We start from the raw sequence: 24742 nt of genomic DNA on the forward strand, positions 1-24742 counted from the left end.
TTCGGAGTCGATTTGGGAAGAAAATTCTAAATTCGGAAGCTTTAAGTTAGAAGAATTGACTAAGGTGTGACTTTTGAGCAAACGACCTCGGAACGGGAATTTGATGGTTCAAAAAGGTTTGTATAATGATTTCAGAATTGGGCGTATGTTCGGGTGGAGTATCGGGTGGCTATGGAGTATATCAGCTCTTATTACTGAAGGTTGACACTACCCAAAAAAAAAAAACAAACATTTTTAGTGGCAATTATTTAGTGTCAAAAAACTAATTGACGCTAATTCATTTTATAACGCTCAATGTTAGTGGCAATTAAACATTTGTTGGGAATGTCTTTACCGACAACAAAAGATAATGGCCACTAAAATCAATAATCTTTTACTACTATTATTTTAGATCTTTCCTTCATTTCCCCTTTAAAAAAATGTTTTCTTTAAAGAATACTTTATTTCTCTTTACAAACAATTTACTCAGTTCTTCATTTCTGCCAAAGATGTGATTAGGGCAGTTTTTCAGCCGACAAAGATTTTTTGCCCTAGCAAGCTAATCAATTCATTCCGACGTAAATTTGTGCGACATAGACCGTTTCTCCGTCAAGCACCCTATCTATTTCTCTGTTGAAAATGACCCGTAAGTATTTTTTTTATTTGGTATCCTCACTCTCTTTCTCGAAGCTATTGGTGTAGTATCTTCATCTTGTATGTGATATGACTGCTTGTGCATTTCCATTGGTTTCCTCATGTAAGTATTCTTTATTGTTTTCCAGATGAAAGGTTATTTATCATATTGGGTGAGAAATCTAAATTATAAGTTTTTAGGACTAATCATTTTATTACTTCTTTAAGGGCGTGTATTTCATTTAGTGTAACTCTTGATTGAACCTGATGTATCATGTTCTAACATTTATAATTTTACTATTTCTGATTTCCTATCGTTTGATTTTAGGTTTGGAATAGTTTTAATTTTTTTTAAACTTAAATTTGTTGTTTCTCTAGCTAGAATTCAACCGTACAATTTTAGGAGTAGTTACTTCTCTTACATGGTTTTTATAGAGATGCTGGATAGATCAATATATTTTTCGAGTTTTGAATACCGATTAAGAGTCAGATTTGAATGAAATTAGTATGGTTGAACTCGTAATTGAATAGGTTGTCGGATTTTGTGAGTTTCGTCGGGTTCCGAGACGTGGGTCCCACTCCTAACTTTTCGAGCGGTGCTGAGAATTTTTATAAATTGTTAAATTTCAAGCATTAGAGTATATTTTTGATTAATTTGCACGTTGTTTGACTAGTTTCGTATTGAACGGCACCAATTTGGGGCTTTAGAGCGAAATTATGACCGGAAAGTGGGATTTGAGACGAGGTAAGTCTCTTGTCTAATCTTGTGAGGGAGAAATTACCCCATATGTGATTAAATTAAATAATTGTTGCTAATTGTGGGGGTTACGTACGCACGAGATGGCGAGAGTCGGTGCGTAGCTACTATTAATGCTAAAGTCCGAGTAGTTTAGGACTCAAAAGCATGAATTACTTGTGTAAATTTTAGTCTTTACTTAATTAAATTATTTGATATATTTATATATATGTTGTGAATTGTTAGATAAAAATATTAAAGGATGGAAATCTCATATGTTTGAATTTCTGTTTAAATTAATTAATTGTTAAGAGAAATTATTCTTCCTCCCGAATTTATCTTCTAATAAATATACTCTCATTCCGGAGGTACATAAGAAAATGTCCTCCTTTCTTGTGAAGCGGACCGAACGTCTCGGCAGGATAGATGCATCTATGGATCGTGCCGCACATCCCTCGGCAGTGTACACGATACTCTGGATCGGGCCGAACGACCTCGGCAGAAATCGTGCTTGATAATAATAATAATTACACGATACTGGGACAGTTTATTGCAGCTTGTAAAGCTATTTGATTAATTGAAAATTTATTGAAATTGAATTGCAGTTTGTAAAGCTATTTGATAAATTGAAAGTTTTATTGAAATTGAAGGATTTAATTAATAGATTGGAAATTGTTGCATTTGAAGGATTTTTATTATTTCTGCTAATTGAATAAAATTATTGTTAACTCTGTGAATCATGCTGATTTGAATAATTATAATTCATTCCATTTATTATTGATGACCCTTAGTGAGTGTCAAAGTTGGCCATCTCGTCTCTACCACTTCGAGATTAGGCTTGATACTTACTGGGTACACGCTGTTTATGTACTCATGCTGTACTTTTTGTGCAGGACCTGAGACAAGTACTAGTGGGGGACCTATCGTCTTCACCCACATTTTTCAGGGGCATAGTGGTGAGCTGCTTTCTGAGCCATCCTGCAGCTACCGGTGCCTCTTCTTGTATTTTTAATTCTGTCCATTTTCATTTCAGGCAGTATTTGGAGTTTTGTATAATCTACTAGATGCTCATACACTTGTGACACCAGGTCTTGGCACATAAATTGGTAAACTTTGGTGTCTTATTATTTTTCTTGGATTTTAATTTTATCGATATATGTTTAATTTATTAGTTGGCTTGCCTAGCTATAGTGTTGGGCGCTATCACGACCTATAGGTGAAATTGGGTCGTGATATGGGGGGTTGGGAATTATGATTTCCATTTATTTTAGTTAGTGTGTCTTATTTAAATTGGGTGGGCGGGTTAAATTATCTTAAATAGGTGACTATATCTAAATTGGAAGAAAAAGAAATCCACATAGGCGCCATGTAGGAAAACAAAGGTGGGACATGGCGATCTAACGGATGAGGGAAAAATATGATCCTAAAGTATAATTGTAAAGATAAATATGTCAAGAAAGTATAACGAAGGGAAAATGTAACCCTTTTTGAAGAGTAGAGGGGTAAATATGACCCTAAAGTATAACGAAAGGCAAATGTAACCCTTTTTAATATTTAAGGGGTAAATATGAACCTAATGTATAACGGTAAGGATATTTTTAATAAAAAATTTAAACGGAGGGTAAATAAAACCTATTTATGATAGTAGAGGAGCAAATCAGACCCTTATCCGAAAGATTTATTAAGTCAGAATTAAGAGAAAGAATGCAATTACAAAATTAAAGAAGCATGACTGGACAAATTTCTAAAACCTACTTATTTTAAAAAATATTTTTTGTAAGAAGTGCTTTTAGAGAAAGTATTTTTGGATAGTAACAGTTTGTGTTTGATTAACCAATCTGAAAAATATTTTTAATAATATTAGATTTGTGCTTCACCAAAGTTCCACAAGCACTTTTGAGAAAAAATAAATTTATTCAATTTTTTAAAAATAACTTCTGCTCTCAAAAGTACTTTTTTTCCCTTAAAATTTTGATCAAACACTTGTTTGCAAGGAATTGCAGACTATTCATGGGTGAGTGAATTATGCTATTCTATCTTCACTGTAAAGTTGGACATGTAAATAGGGTGGGTTGTCATTTTTCAGTTCGGTATTTAAAGTGAAAAAATTAGCCGGATTTGTCACTCTTTGTGTCGGCTATTAGAATTAAGCCATATTTTTAATTGTAATAATAAAGTAGCTACATATCATATTAAATTGACGTTTTTGCTTAAACTAAAATACGAAACACAACTTCAACAATCTGTATTGAAGTTCGAAACCCCTTAAACGCTTCCTATTTTTTTAGCCTTTACTAGTGTAAAATCCAGAAACGATTCCTGAAATTTAAAATAATTTGGTTCAAACCTTTATGGGTGAACCAATATAAAAATGATTCAAACCACTGTAATCGTTACCAGGTTTGAATTTATAAATATTTGAAACTCAATAATTGTTGCCGAAATTTGAAACTAAAATACCTGTGGTACCTCTTTCGAACTCAAGGATAATGTCTTGTAGTCTTGTGGAAGATAGAACTTTGTGATTATATCATGGAGTTCAAATTAAGGTAGTTTTGGATGAAACAATATGAGAAAGATTCAAACCCCAGTAATCATTGTTGAGGTTTGAAACCCAGTAATCATTGTTGGGTTTGAACCTATAAAGGTTTGAATCCTAGTATTTGTACTGGGGTTTGAACTCCAATACATTGTGCTAAAATTTTACCTTTAAAAGCTCTTGAAGTCTGATACCAAGCTGTCACGATCCAAAATTCACTGTAGGCCGTGATGGCACCTAACGCCGTCGTCAGGCAAGTCAACAGTAATTTATTAATTTAATTACCCATTTTAGTATTTTGAAATCATAATTTTCCTTAATTGAATAGTATAAAATAGAATTTACAGAGTAATGAATATATTTACACGAACCGCAATGATGAACAACCTGAAGGAACTCCCAAAACCCGGTGTCACAAGTACATGAGCATTTTTTAAGAAGTACAACAACATTACAACATCTGCCGAGAATGTAAATAAGACAGGATAAAATAGTTAGTACGATGTAGACTCGGTGGACTGCGCTGCGTGGCCTGGGTTGCACCTCATATAAAGTCTGCTAAACAGATGTGCCTACGAGCCAAGATGATAATCCAATGAACCTGTCAGATCCTGCATATTTAGTATAGAAGTGCAGCAAAAGTATGTAAATCAACGCGTATCCAGTAAGTATCTAGCCTAACCTTGGAGAAGTAGTGATGAGGGGTCGACATCGATACTTACTATAGGTCCAAATAAATAACATGATAATTCATAACAGATATGAAGTGCACAACAATAGTGGAGTAAATCTGAAATTTATTTATTTTTTTAATTATTTCCTTTAAAGTATAAATTTCTCGATCTTGCAATATACCTTAATAGCTCAAAAAATGCCAAGTGTCAATACCAAATAAATAAGGAATATAATAAAAATGTCGGGCATCATGTCACGATCCAAACAAACCCCTGTTGTGATGGCGCCTATCGTAGAATTAGGCAAGCCGACTCATTTCCAAAACAAACCGATATTTTCATTTCAAAGATAATTTCAATGCTATTTAATATAAAAACCTTCGCAAAGGAGTTCAAATCAAAATAAAAGTGTGAAAAAGAAAAGCCCGAATAAGCTTCACATCAACCGAATGGCATACTCTTCAACAATAGCAGTATGGAGCCAATCAATCCGGATCGGTGTAGAATAAACATCCTAATTGAGCCTACCAATGGCCCGCAAATCAACTATGGTCAGCCACCAATAGATAAATAACCTCCGAAAGTCCACAATGACGAAATCATAGTACTTTCTATCATCTGGCTAGCACCGGCCAAAACTTCACAGTCCACAACCATGAAATAATCTGCTCCTGAGAACTCCCAATCTCCAATTCCATAGAACACATGAATCACCATATTTGATTCCACCTCCACCGCCCGAATGCCTAACACCTCTCTCATACACAATCATCCCATGAGAAATACTTAAAAAAAAAATCTTCAGTGCCACCTCGCAAAAATTTGAATATCAACAGTCGATCAACTAGGAGAGTGCCGCAATACCAGTGAAGTACCCATAAATTAAAATACATTGCCCCTTCTGAAATGTATACTCTCATCAAGCTATACCAGATAGTAATATCATTTACCTAGTCATCGGAAATCGTTCATGCTGCCTAAGAATTTATGTCCTTCCCTTCAAAACTGAACTGTGACCTTGTACATGTAAATCCTATTCCCACACAATACACCACATCTATTATGCCATCATGTGACAAGCATAAGAATTCCATTATCAACTCTGAGTCACTAGCAAATTACATACCTTATTAGTCAGAAACATCTTTCTCGCTTCTTTCTAGGAGAAAATCATAACACACAACACGCTACGTACATCGGTAGAAAATATCCGATTCAAACCATGGTAGAACCCATCATGAATACTTTGAAATCCATTTGCACATAACCAAGCTATCTAAACTGAATTTCTCTAACTCTACCAAGCAACACAGGTTGCCAAATTCGAGAGCATTGCCACGAAATACTTGTAGATACTAGCCACATCATAAGTACCCAAAGAACCGATCATACCTATTATTGTGCGAACCCAACCTACTACCAAGCTGTCCTATTTCTCCAAGTTCTTTCTAAATTGCCTTCAAATTACTACTTTTTCCTTGTTAGAACACTATTATCCTTAACTAAAACTTACCCCACGAACTCTAGCATAGAATCACACCGCCCTAAGGCTTATAAGCCGCTGTATTCCCTTTTTATGTATCCCAAAGGTTCCATAACCAAAAATGCTTACTCCGAAGAGACTTTATGTGAACCTAAAACTGTTTCCTTCACCTTCTTGATACTGAAATGCATAATTCACAATGATATAAGATGCCACGAGTCTCAACACCGTTCAATGCAACTCTCAGTTTTCTAGCCATATTTATAAATCTTGAATCCATTGGAACCATTCTCGAGAGTCATCCACTCTACTCAATTCTCGAATTAACCGACCAAACAAACCGAAATGACATGTGCCCCATTAGTACACCAACACCCAAGGGAATAAAGAGTAACCCACACTCCTACGCAACCGAGCAAAATCCCGCTCCATGTACACTACATTCTCTGTGAATAACCACTCAATTATTTTATGGTCCTCCTATAAGCATAGAGTATAATACAACCTGTGTCCAGAAATTTCTTTTCCCGAGTCATCCTCGATCTCGACCTCTGCAAGTCATAACTGATTCACCGGTATACCCCGAACCGAAACTAATACGACCCATAACCGTGCAATCAACTCGTCGATAGCAGACTCCCTAACTTAGCCTTAAGTTGCAATTATATAAAATTAGAACCCATAAGGATTCCTCCTTCTCAATTACTAAGGTCTCGCACCGTTAACCTGCCAGACTTCTCGAAGTCTTTTATTAAGCCTTTTATGAACATTCTGAATCTCCATCCAAAATCACATACGCGACCTCCTACCGGGTAGCAAGTAATATTCCTCTCAAAAGCTTCATCAACATCACGCCACCGCTAGGTGCACACAGGAGATAACCCACATGTGGAATTCCTTACCGACATCTTCCAATGACACTGCACTGAGTGCAACGACCACTAAATCCGTAAATTCTCCCGAGTTCATGCTCACCCACCATTTGTATAAGTCTGCACTTTCCCTATTGATATCAACTGTACGTCAACAATACCTTCCGAACTCAAGTCATATTGCACCCGACACGATAATCAGATCTTTACGCCTTTATTCATTTCAAACACACTCCTTTATGCCATATTCAATTTTCCTTTGTACACTAACCATCACTCCAAATAGAGTCTGCAGGCCGATTCACATATTAACATGATTCCAAACCATTCTACACTTTCTCAAGGCCACGACTACCCTACTAGTGAATTCATATGCTAATCTGCCACTCTTACTTCGGTTAAATCATCTCCTTTAAGAAACTTCTCAACCTCTACTTCTCCTACTTGACCTGCCAGTACTTCAACCACCGCAAAACACTTCCCGTCATGTCTTCCCTCATACTTTGCTACCCAACTTCTGCATCAAATCGAAATGTATCTCTGTCGCACCTGAACCAATAAAATGTTGCCGACTCTAAGTCTCTTCGAAGATCATCTCTCTCGAGCCATAAACATCAAAAATACCCATTCGCAAACACAATTACTACACAATCACTTACTCTTCTTGAGTCTAAACTCATTGACAAGACATGACAATTTAATTTGCCCCAAAATTTAACAACGTGAAAGACCCTTCAAAACATTCACACTCGAGACCGTACGTCACATCAAAACGAAAATCAAGTGCCCAATGGCCTTCCTTTACATCTCAAGGAAACACTTCTCATCATATTCAAATCGTCTTAACATATCCCGCAGTTACATCATACTCATCACAAAGCCATTCCATCTCTCATCGAGCCACGAATTCTACTCGTAGGGGCATTACCGGACATATGAGTCCAAATGTACATGTTACAACTGAAGCTACCAACGTGACTAAATTGGTCCTAGTTACTCTTCGGGGCGGAGTGGAAGAAGGGGGGGATTCTCGAACGCGGAAAGGATCCAATGAATTCGAAAGAATTGAACGAGGAGCCGTATGAGGTGAAAATCATTAAACCTGGCCTCAAGTCCTCCAGACTAGCCCATCACCAAAACACATAATATACATCTCGAACCTCGATCATAGAATCACAAGCCGGCAATGCACAACTGATACCGAGCGCTCATGTGTGCATACGAATGCGTGGAAGGAATTCAAAGAGTTATGTTTCAAGCTGAATCAATTTCGCACGATAGAATACAAGAAAGTGAAATTTTCCTAAGGGTTCTGCAGCCTCTTGAAGATAAGTACAGACGTCTCCGTACCAATACGCAAGACTCTAATAAACCCGCTTATGACTCATGAGACCTATGTAACCTAGGCTCTGATACCAATCTGTCACGACCCAAACAAACCCCTGTCGTGATGGCGCCTATCGTGGAACTAGGCAAGCCGACTAATTTCCAAAACAAACCGATATTTTCATTTCAAAGATAATTTCAATGCTATTTAACATAAAAACCTTCGCAAAGGAGTTCAAATCAAAACAAAAGTATGAAAAAGAAAAGCCCGATATCGGGGTGTCACTAGTCATGAGCATCTACTACAATCTGTCTAACAATATCAAGGCTAACTCAGCCTGGAAAATAGCTAAATACAACTAGAGGAAGATAAGAGGGAGAAGAGCAGGGGCTTCGGTCGCCAAGCAGCTACCTTACTATCCCCAAGAAAATCTGCAACCAAAATAATCAACAACCGCTACCGTGTCCAGCTACACCTGGATCTGCACACAAGGTGCAGGGAGTAACGTGAGTACGCCAACTCAGTAAGTAACAACAATAAATAAAGACTGAGCAGTAGTGACGAGCAATAAAGCATATAACGTTCATATCGGGAAATTTCAGTAAAATACCACATGCTTTAAAAATTAGGATTTGAATCAAAACATCTCGTTTAAACCCAGTTCCAGTAAAAATCATTTAAAGATATTTTTCAACAGTTTTCAAACAGAGGAAAAATGCAAAGGTGAGCAAAAATGATGAAATCATAAATAGCCCCTCGGGCAAAACATCACTCATATACAGCCCCTCGGGCAAACCTCACAGTCACTCGTGCCACTCGGGCATACCTCACAATCACTCTTACCACTCGAGCATACCTCACAATCACTCATGCCTCCCAGTCACTCAGCACTCGGCACTCGCACTCAATAGGTACCTGTGCTCACTGGAGGTGTGTACAGACTCCGAAGGGGCTCTTTCAGCCGAAGCGCTATATCAAGCCAAATCATGGCATAAATCACTCAGGCCCTCGGCCTATATCAAACATGCTGCGGCGTGCAGCCCGATCCCATAAATATGCAACATGCTGCGGCGTGCAGCCTGATCCCATAAATATCCTCACAAATCAGGCCCTCATCCTCACTCAGTCATAAACCTCTCAAGCCACTCGGGTATTTCAGTAAAAACAGGGTGCTCAGCCCAAAACAACATTTATATGCATCAAAATCGAGTAATAAAACTGAGTTATGCAGTAAACAGGTATAACCATGACTGAGTATAGATTTTCAATCGAAAACATTGAGAGGATAACAAAGTTAAAATAAAATAAAACCCCTAAGGGTCCAAACAGCACTGGCACAAGGCCCAAACATGGCATTCAACCCAATTTACAGAAACTCTTTCTAAAACATATAAGTATCATATAGTTTCAACAAAGTATGCAATTTTACAGTTACTACGGGACGAACCAAGTCACATTCCCCAACAGTACATGCCCACACGCCCGTCACCTAGCATGTGCGTCACTAAAAATAGTAGAATGATACAAAATTCGGGGTTTCATACCCTCAGGACTAGATTTACAATCGTTACTTACCTCAAACCGGCCAAATCTCTACCCCGAAATGCTCTTGTCTCTGGACTCGGCCTCCAAATGCTCCAAATCTATTTACAATCAGTACAATACCATCAATATACGCTAATGGAATGAATTCCACAAGAAAAACTATTAAATTAGACAAAACCCGAAATTGGCTCAAACCCGGCCCCCGAGCCCATGTATCGAAATCTGACAAAATTTACAAAACTAGAAAGCTCATTCACTCACAAGTCTAACCATACCAAATTCATCAAAATGCGACATCGTTTGGTCCTTCAAATCCTTAAATTAAACTCTAAAACAACTCTTAACCCTAACCCCTCACTTTTACTAATTACAATAATTAAATAACGGAAAATCACCATGTATACAAGTATTAGGGCTCAAGCAACTTACCTCACTGATAGCCCTTGAATCACCTTTCGAAAATCACTCCAAAAGCTCCAAAAACCGACTTGAAAATGGTGGAAATGAACCAAAATTCGCGAAGTGCTATCTATACATTCTGCCTAGATTTTCGCACCTGCGACCTATTCCAAGCGCCTGCAGGACCGCACCCGCGGTCAAAAATCCTCGCACCTGCGAGAATCACTTAAACTCTCAGCCTCCGCACTTGCGCCCAGGTCTCGCACCTGCGGGCTCGCAGGTGCGTCCAAATCCTTCGCGCCTGCGCTCAAGCCTTGGCCTCCCATTTTTTGCATCTGCGCTTCAAATTCTCGCGCCTGCGGTAGCGCACCTGCGCATTTCTTTCCGCTTCTGCGAAGCCTGCCCAACGCCCACTTTTCTGCATCTGCGGACTCCCCTTGCGCACTAGCGACCTCGCACCTGCGACTCCTCTTTTCGCAGTTGCGAAAATAGTAGTAGCAGCAGCTTCAACTTCATTTTCCAACTTCGACAAATCCGTTAACCACTCGGAATCACTCCGAGGCCCTCGGGACCTCAACCAAAAATACCAACATGTCATATATCAATATACAAACTTAGTCGAACTTTTGAATCACTCAAAATAACATCAAATCACCAAATTACCGTCGGATTCAAGCTTAAGAACTTCTAAATTTCCAAATTCGGCAACCGATGCCGAAACCAACAAAACAACGTCCGAATGACCTCACATTTTGCACACACTTCACAATTGACGCTTCGAATCCATTTCAACTTCCGGAATTCCATTCCGACCCGGATATCAAAATTTTCACTGTCGACCAAAAATCGCCAAATTTCCAATTTCGCCAATTCAAGCCTAATTCTACCACGGACCTCCAAATCACATTCTGGATACACTCCTAAGTCCAAAATCACCTAACGGAGCTAACGGAATCATCAGAATTCAAATCCGAGATCGTTTACACATAGGTCAACATCCGGTTGACTTTTCCAACTTAAGGTTCTAAATAAGAGACTAAGTGTCTCATTCCACTCCGAAACCACTCCGGGCCCGAACCAACTAACCCGGTATATCATAATATAGCTTAAGAGCATAAAGGAAACAGAAATGGGGGAAATGAAGCTATAACTCCCGAAACGACCGGCCGGGTCGTTACACATCAGTGGGAGGTTTATCTCGTGAATATTCAGACTAATAGCGATAAAACGCACTATTCTGCCTAGGTCGTCCGGCCCGATCCAGAATAACATGTACATTGCCGAGGGACGTGCGACATGATCCATAGTGAATCTATATACTGCCGAGGCGTTCGACCCACTCCACAAGAAAAGGAAGGAGTTACCGAATTACGAGGCACGTGTTTACAATACAACATATGAGCACAAAATAAATTTAATCTTTACCATTTCTCAAATGACTCGCCCACAACTCAAAGTGTTAAGGCTTAGCCTGGTGCACATATATTTACTTCTAAATCAATTTCAATAATAACTTCAATTAATTAAGCCAGCAGAATGAGTTTAAATAATTCAAATATTACGTGATAAGATCCTAAGTCTACCCGGACATAACATGTTGTAGCTACGTACGGACTCTCGTCACCTCGTGCGTATGTAGCACCCACAACTAGTTGCACATAACAATAAATATCACCTAGGGGTAGTTTTCCCCTCACAAGGTTAGACAGGAGACTTACCTCGCTCCGAAATTCCATAACCAGCTCCAACATCACTCAACCACCTCAACCCGATGCTCGTCTCTTCAAAACTAGCCAAACAACGTGCGAACCATTCAAAATACCCATAATTAATAGTTCATAACAATCCCCAACTCCGCTCTAAAAGTCAATAAAGTCGACCCTCGGGCCCACGTGCCCGAATTCTAAAATTTTCCAAGATAAACTTTACCCATAACACCACGAATTAAAATATATAACCTATCCCAAATTTCATGTCCAATTTCGTGGTCAAAATCCAAAAATACCAAATTCTAGGTTTTCTACCAAAATCCCAAATTTCTACTAATTTCCATGTTTCAACCCATATATAAACTATGTATTTAACTTGTAATAGGTGGGAGTCACTTACCTTGTGTTGCTTGATGAAAATCTCACCTTGAAGCTCTCCAAAATCTCCCCAGCCAAGTGAAAATGAGAGAAAATGGGTCAAATCCCGTTTTCAAAACAACACCTCTACCCAAACGACTTTTCGCACCTGCAGAACACTAGCCATACCTGCGGCTCCACACCTACTGAAAAATCCATCGCAGGTGCGGTTCCCTCCAAGACAGGAAAAAATTCGCTTCTGCGGACCTATTTCCGCTCCTGCACGACCGCTTCTTCGGTCCCCCACACGCTCTTGCGCTTCCACACGTGCAGATATCCCTCCGCTTCTGCGACCCAGCTACCCCTCTCGTTTTCCTCTTCTGCGGAGTACCCTTCGTATCTGCAGGATCACAGATGCGGAAATAGCCTCGCATCTGCGGCCACCCCAGCTCAATATTATTGCCGCTTCTGCGGCCACAATGCCGCATCTGCGGCCCTTAACACGTAGGTGCGATTGCACCAGTAATTGGCCAACACCAGCATTCCTCAACTTTAAATTTTTGATCCGATTCTAATCCGAAACTCACCCGAGGCCCTCGGAACCTTAACTAAACATACCAACACATCCCAAAATATAATACGAACTTAGTGGAAGCCTTAAACCACGTCAAACCACATCAAAATCATGAATCGCGCCTCGAATCAAACTTATAACTTTTCGAATTTCCAAATTCTATATCTTGTGCCGAAACGTATCAAATCAATCCGGAATAACTTCAAATTTCGCACACGAGTCATAAATGACATAACAAGGTTATTCCAAAGCTCGTAACCCCAAACGGACATCGATAACATTAAAATCCACTTCAAGTCAAACTTAAGAATTTTTTAAACTTTTAAAATACCAACCTTCCATAGTAAGCGACGAAATGCTCCTGGGTGATCCAATACTCAACCCGAACATACGTCGAAGTCTAAAATCATCATACAAACCTATTGGAACCTTCGAATCCCGATTTCGAGGTCGTTTACTCTAAAGTCAAACCGGTCAATTCTTCCAACTTAAAGCTTACGAAATTAGAATTTTCTTTCCAAATCAATCCCGAACTTCCCGAAATTCAAATTCCGACCACACGTACAAGTCATATTACCTTAAGTGAAGCTACTCAAGGCCTCAAACCACTGAACGACGTGCTAGAGCTCAAAACGATCGGTCGGGTCGTTACATTCTCCCCCACTTAAACATACGTTAGTCCTCGAACGTGCTAAGAACTGTTCAGGATTTGTCCAAAATCACTCTTTAACACCTCGTGCACCTACCCGTGCCACCACATTCCAGTTGAACACACTAGCTCAAGCCAGACTGATAATCCTCCTTATAACCTTAGCTAACAAGCTTTAGAACCAAGTTCCAACTTCCGAATTTCTTTACAAGGCTTGATTCTAACACACGAACACCGTACCAATCACCACACAATGTACCAAAATATTATCATGCATCTATGCTGAAATCACACCATGCACCACATAAATCGGTTGCCCATAATAATATCCTTCGACCACAATAGCTATAATTTCACGAATCCGCTGCCCGCAATATATCTCATGACGCATATAAATCCTGTCCCAACTCTCGCAATACTGCCATGACGAAAGAGATGTGTAGAAACTCATAACCACCTGCCAGATCAATAATTCATGGAGTCTCTCCTCCTAACAAGAACCATTACCTCATTCTGAATTGAATAACGATATTTTATCTTTAATGTACCTTATATAAATCAGATTGCACTAATTTCAGGTCCAATAATCTCGTCTCACCCAGTACAAGCTGCTCAGGCAATAAGCCGTCTCAGACACTACCAAAAATTCTTATTTGGCGCCCACAACGCGCCAACAAACTACAACTCGAATGCGATACATAAGGAAAACGAACTCTGGAGAAGGACTACCCAGCTCGCGTAACGAATGAATCGACCGAATAGATGTTGTGAACCTACCTCAAGGATGAAAACAAGGCACACAAAATATGTGTAAGGAGCTATACTCAGCCTTTCGTTGTTGCGGCATGCAACCCGATCCGACATGACATTATTGCGGCGTGCAACCCGATCCACATAACATGCCCATGGTGGCATGCCACCCGATCTGCACATAACAATCACGAAGAAAACACCCATATCAAGCGGTAACACTTGTACATATGAAATGCCCGAATATCGACCACAAGTACGCCAAATGCATAATACCAAATACTGGGGACACAGATAGCGCCATACGTTATGAACCCCAAGCACAACTAAGGTGCAATAAATGACCTGCATCTCAAGAGCCATCTTGCTCACATAACACCACAAGCTACACGGGACCTCAACACGTGTTCAAATAACCAAACCGTCTCACAACCCATATCGCACAATAGAGATTTATATGGAATAACTGACGATGGGAATATCATCCAATGCCCGACGACTCCTCCGTATGTAATGCTATGACGAATGAATACGTCCCACTTGATGTAGAGCACACATTCTCATTAGACCCATCAATGGGCCTCAAGCTAGTTCTGATCATACCATACTGGGATAATAACCTTCCAAAGATCCACAATAGCCCTATTCATGACACATAAGAACAACCGTCAAATCCGAAACAAACTCACACTGGCCATCACCCAAGGAATAGGGCGCCTCTCAGGCATAAGCTCTAGCATTTGCGATATTACCATAACCTTCATACTTGGTCTTAATTTTTAATAATCAAGTGACTAACATCCCACACTTATACAAATATCCCCGTGGGGTACGCTCCCATGACCTTCCGCTCAGGTAGCAAAGTCCGCACATCCATACCACCAACCATACTAATTCTTCAAGGCAAATCACAATTCGCCAATCAATACACAATGCCTCTTCCACAGAACACCATTATCAGGCGATACTAAGATAACTCCAACTCACTCTAAACATCTAATTCTTTCCTGCTCATCCGAGATCGCGACATTCTTATCAACACCGAACCGCAACCTTGATCCTCAACTTCTAATTTCCATGCCGCTCACTACACCTATTATGCCGCAATGCAAGAATACACAAATTCATCATAATCCCTGAACTACCAGTAGAATAACACTTCATTGGCTAGAAACCTTTCACTTAGCTCATCTCCGAAGAGCCCATGCAACACGCAACTGAATTACTAAACCGCATAAAATACAACCTCAAACCGTTATTTAAACCGTCATAACTCTTCCGGAATCCATTTACACAACAAACCATTTGAATCAAATACCCCCCAAATCAATCAAGTTATGGTGGTTGTCAACCCCGCACGTACAACCACAAACCACATGTATAACTTCACACACCGAAGGGACTGATCATTGCCACGATCATACTAATTCAACCATTACCAACCGACCCCACTTCTTTCAATTTACTCTTGATCTGACTTAGAAATATAATAGCTCTATTCACAACATAACGAACTCCACCCACACTCATCCCAGTGACACGAATCGCGAGACCACGTCATCTTAATACCCATTAATCCTCTCATACCTCTTTATGCGCACAATAGCATCTCCAACTGGTGCACCCATTTTGCGAGACCTTCCGCGCATCTGAAGCTATTTCTTCCTTTTCTCCAATACTGCACTGAATACCCGATGATAACATAGAACCTTCCAAGTCTTGTCCGCAATCCTCTGTGAAAACTCTATCCTTACCCACACAATGGACCCGAAATCCTTAGGCACTGCACTTCAGTTCATGAACCCACTAGAATCGTTGTTAAGAGTCACCCACTCTGACCTGATCCCGAATGTCACCAAAACTTCAACGCTTTGCTAGCACATGAACACACTCTCGAAGAAGCAACCAACTGAATTCTTTTCCTTGTACATTACATCCATATGAAGCATACACTCGGAGTCTTCCCAAATCCTGCACCTCAATCGATAAGGCAAAGTATAGCACACATTCATCGAGTTCCTTGTTCGACTTACTCCTGGAATTTTCTTTTCCTTAATCATAAATAATCCACCAATACACCGATAACCAGAAATCACACAAGCAGACAACCACGCGATCCAATCGTAGACGGTGGGGCTCCCCCACTTAGCTTTAAGCTACCATCACATACTGTAGAGCCCACAACGATTCCCCCTTCTCATTTACCATGATCCCGTACCGTTAACCCACCAATTTTTCTTAAAGTCCTTTGTTAAGATTTTTATGAACATTCCGAATCATCAGTTACAATCACATATTCGACCTCTTGTTGGGTAGCAAGTAGTATAATTCGCAGAAGTTTCATCAACATCACACAACCGCTAACCTACGCACAGGAGATAACCCACCTGTGGAATTCCTTACTGACATCCCCCAACGACGCTGCACTGGATATAACTGCCACTTAATCAGTAAACGTTTCTAAGCCCATGCTCGTCCACCAACTACACAAGTCCGTTCCTTCCCCGCTAACATCAACGGAAAGTTCAACAATACCTTCCAAACTCAAAGCTATGTTGCATCCGTAACGATAATCAAATCTTCTCACCCCTCTTTATTGCAAGCAAACTCCTCTCTGCCATGTTCAATCTTCCTCTGCACAATAACCACCGTTCCAATTATAATCCGTGGACCTAGTCACTCCCACCATGCCTCCCAAAATTGCTCTAATCTTCCTCGAGGTACGTGGCTATCCTACCACAGAATCCATACGCTACCCGACCACTCCCACTTTGGTCAAACCATCTCCTTTAAGCAACTTCTCGACCTCCGATTCTCGTACATGACCTGCTAGTAATTCACCCACCGCGAGACACCTCCCGCCATGTCCTTCCTCATACTTCGCTTCCCCAACGTTGCCTTAAACCAAATCCATACTTGTAGCACCGGAACTAATGAATTACTACCAACTCTAAACCTCCTATAAGATCATCTTTCTCGAGCCATCAACATTAGAATTACCAATTCTATTCGGAACCACTACACACCGCTATCTATGACAACCGACCCTCAGGCACCATTTCACAACACCCTGCCCCGAAGGAAAAATCAAGAAGACCATACCACCGGTGAACCTTAATGCATTCAAACAAAGAAGACGACACCGCATCACAATGAAAATTCCACCACGCTCGAAAATACCAAGTCTCTTTACTCCATCAACCAAAACCTGAACATCCATAGTCCAATTGCCTTTCCTTTGTTGGAATAAATGTTGAACCTTTAAATAATGCACTGAAAAACCCTTCTTTCAAGTCATTCACTGCCTCAACACATAAACGAGCACCCCATCATTACATTGATACTGTGCGACATCGTCGCATGAACATCATTGAAATCTGTGTATAGCCTCAACCCATAAAAGATACAACTACTGAGCTGAAATGACAGAACATCCTTCCACAAGGTGACGATAATAGCCTGCCTGAATATGCAGGGAGAGCATCATGCACCGCGTCTGTAGTATCAATACAACTCCTCGATGCCCAACTGATAACAAGCACTTCACGTTGCATACGATTGAGTAAGAAGGAGATAAAGGCACAAGCCTCATTGAAACGAACTGCACGATGAGAAATCAAGAAGGGAAGTGCTCCTAACAGCCTTGTAGCCTCTCGAAGAAAAGTATAGACGTCTCCGTACCGATCCTCAAGACTCTACTGGACTTGCTCATGACTCGTGAGACCAAAGTGAACCTAATGCTCTGATACCAAGCTGTCACGACCCAAAATCTACTATAGGCCGTGATGACACCTAACGTCGCCTTCAAGCAAGCCAACTGTGATTTACCAATTTAATTACCTATTTTAGTATTTTGAAATCATAATTTTTCTTAATTGAACATTATAAAATAGAATTTACAGAGTAATGAATATATTTACACGAACCACAATGATGAACAACCTGAAGGAACCCCCAAAATACGGTATCACAAGTGCATGAGAATTTTTTAAGAAGTACAACAACAATACAACATATGTCGAGAATGTAAATAAGACAGATAATATAGTTAGTACGATGGAGACTCGGTGGACTGCGCTGTGTGGCCTGGGTTGCATCTCATATAAAGTCTCCTCAACAGATGTGCCTACGAGCCAAGATGATCATCCAATGAACCTGCCAGATCCTGCACATTTAGTATAGAAGTGCAGCATGAGTACGTAAATCAACGCGTACACAGTAAGAATCTAGCCTAACCTCGGAGAAGTAGTGACGATGGGTCGACATCGACACTTACTAGAGGTCTAAATAAATAACATGATTTTCATAACAGATATGAAGTGCACAACACTAGTGGAGTAAATCTGAAATTTCAAAATTTTCCAATTCTTTCCTTTAAAGTATAAATTTCTCGATCTTGCAATCTACCTTAATAGCTCAGAAAATGCCAAGTGTCAATACCAAATAAATAAGGAATGCCATAAAAATGTCGGGCATCAGTGGGAGGTTTATCTCGTGAATATTCGGACTAATAGCGATATAAAGCACGATTCCGTCGAGGTCATTCGACCCGATCCAGAATAACGTGTACATTGCCGAGGGACGTGCGACATGATCCATAGATGCATCTATATACTGCTGAGGCATTCAGCCCGCTCCACAAGAAAAGGAAGAAAGTTATCAAATTACGAGGCACGTGTTTACAATACAGCACATGAGCATAAAATGAATTTAATATTTACCATTACTCAAATAACTCACCCATAATTCAAAGTGTTAAGGCTTAGCCTAGTGTACATATATTTACTTCTAAATCAATTTTAATTATAAATTTAATTAATTAAGCCAGTAGAATGGGTTTAAATAATTCAAATATTACATGATAAAATTCTAAGTCTACCCGGACATAATATGTTATAGCTACGCACGGACTCTCGTCACCGCGTGCGTACGTAGAAACCACAATTAGTTGCACTTAACAATAAATATTACCTAAGGGTAGTTTCCCCCTCACAAGGTTAGACATGAGACTTACCTTGCTCTAAAGTTTCATAACCGGCTCCAACGCCACTCAAACACCTCAACCTGATGCACGTCTCTTCAAAACTAGCCAAATAACGTGCAAACCAATCAAAATATACTCTAATACCCAACAACAACAACAACATACCCACTATTATCCCACACCGTTGAGTCTGGGGAGGGTAGTGTGTACGTAGACCTTACCCCTACCTTGTGAGGATAAAGAGGCTGTTTCCAATAGACCCTCGGCTCAGGCAAACAGAATACTCATAATTAATAATTCATAACAATCCCCAACTCCGCTCTAAAAGTCAATAAAGTCGACCCTCGGGCCCACGTGCCTGGATTCTAAATATTTTTGAAGATAAACTTTAACCATAAGACCACGAACTAAAATATATAACTTATTCCATATTGCATGTCCAATTTCGTGGTCAAAATCCAAAAATACCAAATTTTAGGTTTTCTACCAAAATCTCAAATTTCTACTAATTTCCATGTCTAAACCAATATATAAACTATGTATTTAACTTGTAATAGGTGGGACTCACTTACCTTGTGTTGCTTGATGAAAATCTCCCCTTGAAGCTCTCTAAAATCACCCCAACCAAGTAAAAATGAGAGAAAATGGGCCAAATCTCGCTTTTGAAAGAACACCTCTGTCCAGACGACTTTCCGCACCTGCGGAACACCAACCTCACCCGCGGCTCCGCACTTGCGGAAAAGTCCATCGCAGGTGTGGTTCCCTCCAAGCGAGGCAAAAATCCGCTTCTGCAGACCTATTTCCGCTCATGCGCGACCGTTTCTGCGGTCCCCCACACGCTCCTGCGCTTCCGCACGTGCAGATATCCCTCTGCTTCTGCGACCCAGCTGCCCCTCTCGTTTTCTGCTTCTACGGAGCACCCTTCGCTTCTGCGGGCTCGTAGATGCGGAAATAGCCTCGCATCTGCGGCCACCCCAACTCAGTCCAATTGCCGCTTCTGCGACCAAAACGCTGCACCTGCAGGCTCGTACCTGCGGCCCTTAACGCGCAGGTGCAATTGCACCAGCAATTGGCCAACACCAACTTTCCTCAACTTCAAATTTTCGATCCGAGTCTAATCTGAAACTCACCCGAGGTTCCCGGGACCTTAACCAAACATACCAACATATCCCAAAATACAATACGAACTTAGTCGAAGCCTTAAACCACGTCAAACACATCAAAATCATGAATCGCGCCTCGAATCAAACTTATAACTTTTTAAATTTCCAAATTCTATATCTTGTACCGAAACATATCAAATCAATCTGAAATGACTTCAAATTTCGCACACGAGTCATAAATGACATAATGAAGCTATTCCAAGGCTCGGAACCCAAATGGACATCGATAAAATTAAAATCCACTTCAAGTCAAACTTAAGACTTTCTTAAACTTTTAAAATACCAACCTTCCATAATAAGCGCTGAAATGCTCTCGGGTGATCCGATACTCAACCCGAATATACACTCAAGTTCGAAATCATCATACGAACCTATTGGAACTGTCGAATCCCGATTCCGAGGTCTCTTACTCAAAAGTCAAACCTTAGTCAATTCTTCCAACTTAAAGCTTCCGAAATTAGAATTTTCTTTCCAAATCAATCCCGAACTTCCCGAAATTCAAATTCCGACCACACGTACAAGTCATAATACCTTAAATGAAGCTACTCAAGGCCTCAAACCTCTGAACGACGTGCTAGAGCTCAAAACGACCGGTAGAATCGTTACATACCATGTATTTGGGATTACATCTGTAGAGAGTTTTTAAAACTCTAATTTATTATCCTGGAGTTTCACTTGTACATTGTTTGAAATACAGTACTGATTGCTGAATTTCTTTCGTGTTTTAAATAGAGGTATTTTTGAGTGGTTACTTTGCCAATGCAATTGAAAAGGTGGCCAAACACTAATATATAGTCGACCCAAAAAGTGGCTATTTACCAATATTACACATTTAAAGTTCAGCTATTATTTTAGACATTGAGCAAAATGGCCAGCTTTCAGTTGCATAAGCATTAAAAACAGTTGCCCTTTTCTCTTCATCTATTTTAAATCTCGATTTTCTTAACCCATTAAGTATCTGTTAACGTGTTCACAATTCTTTTTGGTCATCGATGCTCCTAGTGACAATTTTCGCTAATACTTTGTTGCTACTGTTACTCTAGTCATAGACATGACCATTTGTCATGTATCTTTCACAAAATACTCATGTTATACACAATTTACTTTTGGTTATAGCCAATATGAAGTATTTGATAGGTACTAGAACTAATGTCTGCATTTATCCGAAGGTGAAATAGTAAAAATTTCAAAGGAGTAGAGATTTAGTGCTTCTATTTATGCTTTGTCGTCATTACTGGCCACTGCAACCATTGACACTCATGATCGGCAAATTAGGAATACTAATAATATGTCCTTTCAAGGATACAATCCTTAAATTTATTTTTAAAGAGGATCAAGAAAAAATGTTTAATTAAGGAAAACTAAACAAAGGATGTTGGAATTTGGGCTTATGTTAATTGTTTATCGTCTGAAAAGATAGTGACGTGTCTATTGGGTAAAATATATTCATATTTAATGATCGCATGAGAAAGCAACACGTGGAGCCGAAGACAGAATACAGTCAGGTCTGAAGACAACGATCTCGAAGAGAGTGTTATTCATAAAGACGAATTAAATATCTGCTACCCGATAGCATTTAATGAAGAATATTCTATAGAATTAAGTGCACGGTCCGTTACAGAGAATATGGAATTCACTGCCTACCATTACACATTCTTCAATGACCCTCATAATTGTTATTTAAGAGGGGCTTGATCCTAGGACCTTGTTCCCTAGGTGCTGCTATAAATAGTGAGCTCCCAAATCATTGTAAAGGACACGAATTTTCTAACAAGAATATACTATATTCTATCAAAAGCTCAATAATATTTTACTGTCTTGTTTATTCATATTGTTATTACTGCCTTCGAAAGTTCTGCTCCCGGAACCGAGATTTCTGCTGTTTTATCCCAACTTCAAGGCTAAGTTTTACATTTTTTGTATAATTTTTTTTTATCATTTTAGGATCAAATCGATTCACTTATCTATAAATCATGTATAAATTCAACTGTACTGTTTTACGAGTAAACAGTTTGGCGCCCACCGCGAGGCTTAGATAGTTGTGTAATTGAATTGATCCTTGCATCGATTACTAACTTGTTTGATTCTTTATTCTTAAAAAAAATCATTAAAAATGGCAGATAACGATGTCAACATCACACACAACATTAAGGCCCAAGGAAATCAGCCTCAGCATGAAGATTTCATTAGTGATACCCACAACGAGAGGGATGAGGCTACGCCGGTGGGAAATATCCATGCCATGTTCGAGAGGCAACTCCTGATGATGCTGAAGACGAGCACGTAGTTGAAACAGTAAGGATCCTGAGGGAGCAACAAAAGGCCTTTATGGGCCATCTCTCACGGCAGGGTCAAGTCATGACCGAATTAACGCAGACATTGTCAGGTGCTTCCAATAACGCGAATAGATGAGGTCCAGTTCTTCCGGGTGCTCCCGCAAATCAAACAACACAGAGGGTCGATAATAACACCCCGAGGGCCGAAGTCGGCTTTGACAGGGCCATGGGAAACAATAGCAGATCCAGAAACAACAATGAGAATGATTCCTTCAAAACCAAACTCATGCGGTTTATGAGGGAAGTAAACGCCCGAATGGATCTAATTTCGGGTGCACCACCAGTATTGAAAGGACCGGATTCAAAGAAGTACACCCAACTATCGTTCAAACCAAGCGCAATACCAGAGTTGATCTCGAAGTGGTTCAAAATGTCAGACGTGCTGAAGTATGATGGGACTTCAGATCCTCAAGAGCATATCACCACCTATACAACAGCGGTGAAGGAAAACAATTTGGCTCCACACAAGATTGAGTCAGTCTTATTGAAGAAATTCTGAGAGAACCTCACGAAGGGGGCCCTGACATGGTATTCACTCTTGCCCGAGCATTCCATAGATTCCTTCGAGATGCTCGCGTATTCTTTTATTAAGGCCCATGCCGGGGCCAGAAAGGTACATGCTCTAAAGGCCGACATATTCAGGATTGCATAAGGAGAGTCCGAATTATTGCGGGAGTTTGTGATCCGATTCCTGAAAGAAAGGATGCTGCTTCCGGCCATACCAGACGAATGGGCAGCAAAAGCATTTACTAAAGGGTTGAATATGAGAAGTTTCGATGCTTCACAACCAATACAAGTCAAAGATAAGAATTGAAGATGATCAGCTTGGCTTTCCGGCATAAGCCAAAGGCCGGTACTGGGAAAAGAATAAGGAGAAATTGAAGGATGATGTCGATACAGATCGACGGTCTTCAAGGGGTCAATTTTTACCGTATGAGCGGGCCAAAGGACACGGCAGAGATTTCCGGTCGGTGGATAGATTCGCTACCGATAGGAGAACTGATAGCAACGGGAATAATAGGTCATTGCAGGACAATGAGACATCGGGTTCTCAAGATTCTTTCTACCCCATGCTTTCCAAATACAACTTTAACGTCAGCGTAATGGAACTGGTGTCGACTTTGAGGAACATTAAAGAAGCGCGGTTCCCGAAGCCAATGAGATCTGATCCCAGCCAAAGGGATCCTAATTTGTGGTGTGATTACCATAGAACCAACGGTCACCGAACAGGGGACTGTCGGCATCTGCGTGAGGAGGAGGAGACATTGTTGAAAAACGACCATCTCAGAGAATTTTTAAGCGACCGAGCTAAAAACAACTACGGCCGCAATCGTGATAATGCAGAACCTTTAAAAGCAGGAGATAATCCCCTACGTTTGTCGATCAACATGATTTTCAGGGGGAACGAGATTAATGTGTGACATTTTCTGCGACAAAAAAGACGAAGGTGTCACTGATCCACAGTAAGAGGCTCCGGGAAGTCACTGAGGATGACATTACTTTCACGGAGGAAGACGCAGATGGACTGTTGCTTCCATACAACGATGCATTGGTAATTTCTTTAAATGTCTTAAATTTTAAAATTAAATGTATTTTGGTGGATCCAGGAAGTTTGGCCAATATCATCCAATGGAGAGTGTTGGAGCAAGCCAAGCTCAACGAAAGTATCATTCCGGCCACAAAACTCCTCGTCAGGTTCAACCTAGCGAGCGTGAAAACCCGATTAGAGATCCTGATGCCCACAAATGCCGAGGAGGTGATGAAGATGACCCTTTTCGAGGTGGTGGACAGCGATATGGGCTATAATATTATCATGGGGAGGCCGTGGTTGCACGAGATAAAGTTTGTGCCATCAACATATCATTAGTTGCTGAAATTCCCAACTCCTGAGGGAATTAAACAAATAAGAGGTAACCAACCGACAGCAAGGGAGATGAATGCAATCTCAATTTTCAGTAGCAAAAGGGGAGGAGTCATCGGAATCCTATCAAGTACCAAGATATTTTCAGGTACCAGAAGAAACGGATGCAACA

General features: G+C 40.2%; 1 long non-coding RNA gene across 3 annotated transcripts in view; it reads left to right on the forward strand.

Moving 5' to 3' along the window:
- Positions 1 to 326: 326 nt before the first annotated feature.
- Positions 327 to 24742, forward strand: part of LOC138910817 (uncharacterized) — a 47350-nt gene continuing 22934 nt past the window's right edge. For 2 of the 3 annotated variants that reach the window (XR_011415972.1, XR_011415973.1), the window contains exons 1-2: positions 327 to 625; positions 2242 to 2454. This is a non-coding gene — a long non-coding RNA (uncharacterized lncRNA). The remainder of the gene's footprint in view (positions 626 to 2241; positions 2455 to 24742) is intronic. The other variant, XR_011415971.1, reaches the window with a different exon arrangement.

The sequence above is a fragment of the Nicotiana tomentosiformis genome, chromosome 5 (assembly GCF_000390325.3).
Source record: "Nicotiana tomentosiformis chromosome 5, ASM39032v3, whole genome shotgun sequence".
Classification (NCBI taxonomy): Eukaryota; Viridiplantae; Streptophyta; class Magnoliopsida; order Solanales; family Solanaceae; genus Nicotiana; species Nicotiana tomentosiformis.